We start from the raw sequence: 2,500 nt of genomic DNA on the forward strand, positions 1-2,500 counted from the left end.
CACCATCGGCACACGCTGGGCCCTGGTGCGGCAGGTTGCCTCGACCACCATCGGCACACGCTGGGCCCTGGTGCGGGCGCTTGCCTCGACCACCATCGGCACACGCTCGGCCCTGGTGCGGTCGGTTGCCTCGAGCACCATCGGCACACGCTGGGCCCTGGTGCGGCAGGTTGCCTCGAGCACCATCGGCACACGCTGGGCCCTGGTGCGGGCGCTTGCCTCGACCACCATCGGCACACGCTGGGCCCTGGTGCGGGCGCTTGCCTCGAGCACCATCGGCAGACGCTGGGCCCTGGTGCGGCAGGTTGCCTCGAGCACCATCGGCAGACGCTGGGCCCTGGTGCGGCAGGTTGCCTCGAGCACCATCGGCACACGCTGGGCCCTGGTGCGGTCGGTTGCCTCGAGCACCATCGGCACACGCTGGGCGCTGGTGCGGGAACTTGCCTCGACCACCATCGGCACACGCTGGGCCCTGGTGCGGCAGGTTACCTCGATCACCATCGGCACACGCTGGGCCCTGGTGCGACAGGTTGCCTCGAGCACCATCGGCACACTATCGGCCCTGGTGCGGGCGGTTGCCTCGACCACCATCGGCACACGCTGGGCCCTGGTGCGGGCGGTTGCCTCGAGCACCATCGGCACACGCTGGGCCCTGGTGGGTTTAGGCACATCTTCAAATTTCTGCCGTGCCAATGCCATTTTTATGGCTTGTAAATTCATACAATGGTCCCCTAAGCCTTCACGTGAAGTTTCGTTGGAAGATGACTCGTTTTCTATTTTTCACGATTTTCGAAACTTTTTGCGGTTCGGGAATTTTTAAAATTTTTTTATAAGGATTTTTGGCCCCAAATTTTGTAGGCATGATCCTTCTATTTTTGTTGGCATGCACAAAAAAATTCAGCTAAAAACTCGAAGTAGAGAAGATTTTGTGACCGTTTGAAAAAAGTGTCCCCATTTCAGACACTTTAACGGCTACTGGTAGCAAACCTGTAAAATCTCAAATGCTCTTTAAGGGGGTGTGAATTCTCAGAGGTTTGATGAGGGATAGGGGGCCAACACAAGGCCAAGTACCAGCACCCATCGCACATCATGTGCGCACACCCCCCCGGCCCCCCTCCCAATCGCCGGAACCCCAATGCCGCCGGTCAGGTTCTCCGGCGGTACTCCGGCGATGCTCCGGCGATGCTCCGGCGATGCTGTCCCGAGTGAAAAAAATGCGGCACCAGCACATGCTGGAGCCAAGCATGGGCACCGTGGCTCAAAATCGAACTTCGGCCAAGGCCTCGACCATCAATGGCACATGATGACGCATGGTGATGGCACATGCATCGACCATCATCGGCATAGGCTGCCCTTCGGTACGGGCACTTGCCTCGACCGCCATCGGCACAAGCTGGGCCCTGGTGTGGGTTGTTGCCTCGATCACAATCGGCACATGCTGAGCCTTGGTGCGGGCGGTTGCCTCGAGCACCATCGGGAGACCCTGGGCCCTGGTGCGGCCGGTTGCCCCGATAACCATCGGCACACGCTGGGCCCTGGGGCGGGCGCTTGCCCCCAGCACCATCGGCACACGCTGGGCCCTGGTACGGGCGGTTGCCCCGAACACCATCGACACAAGCCGGCCCTTGGTGCGGGCTCCTGGCTCGACCACCATCGGCACACGCTGGGCCCTGGTGCGGGCGCTTGCCTCGACCACCATCGGCACACGCTGGGCCCTGGTGCGGGCGCTTGCCTCGACCACCATCGGCACACGCTGGGCCCTGGTGCGGCAGGTTGCCTCGAGCACCATCGGCACACGCTGGGCCCTGGTGCGGCAGGTTGCCTCGAGCACCATCGGCACACGCTGGGCCCTGGTGCGGGCGCTTGCCTCGAGCACCATCGGCACACGCTCGGCCCTGGTGCGGTCGGTTGCCTCGAGCACCATCGGCACACGCTGGGCCCTGGTGCGGCAGGTTGCCTCGACCACCATCGGCACACGCTGGGCCCTGGTGCGGGCGCTTGCCTCGACCACCATCGGCACACGCTCGGCCCTGGTGCGGTCGGTTGCCTCGAGCACCATCGGCACACGCTGGGCCCTGGTGCGGCAGGTTGCCTCGAGCACCATCGGCACACGCTGGGCCCTGGTGCGGGCGCTTGCCTCGACCACCATCGGCACACGCTGGGCCCTGGTGCGGGCGCTTGCCTCGAGCACCATCGGCAGACGCTGGGCCCTGGTGCGGCAGGTTGCCTCGAGCACCATCGGCAGACGCTGGGCCCTGGTGCGGCAGGTTGCCTCGAGCACCATCGGCACACGCTGGGCCCTGGTGCGGTCGGTTGCCTCGAGCACCATCGGCACACGCTGGGCGCTGGTGCGGGAACTTGCCTCGACCACCATCGGCACACGCTGGGCCCTGGTGCGGCAGGTTACCTCGATCACCATCGGCACACGCTGGGCCCTGGTGCGACAGGTTGCCTCGAGCACCATCGGCACACTATCGGCCCTGGTGCGGGCGGTTGCCTC

Source organism: Durio zibethinus, unplaced genomic scaffold, assembly GCF_047325235.1.
Source record: "Durio zibethinus cultivar Kanyao isolate XHJ-2024 unplaced genomic scaffold, ASM4732523v1 HiC_scaffold_237, whole genome shotgun sequence".
In the NCBI taxonomy this organism is placed as follows: Eukaryota; Viridiplantae; Streptophyta; class Magnoliopsida; order Malvales; family Malvaceae; genus Durio; species Durio zibethinus.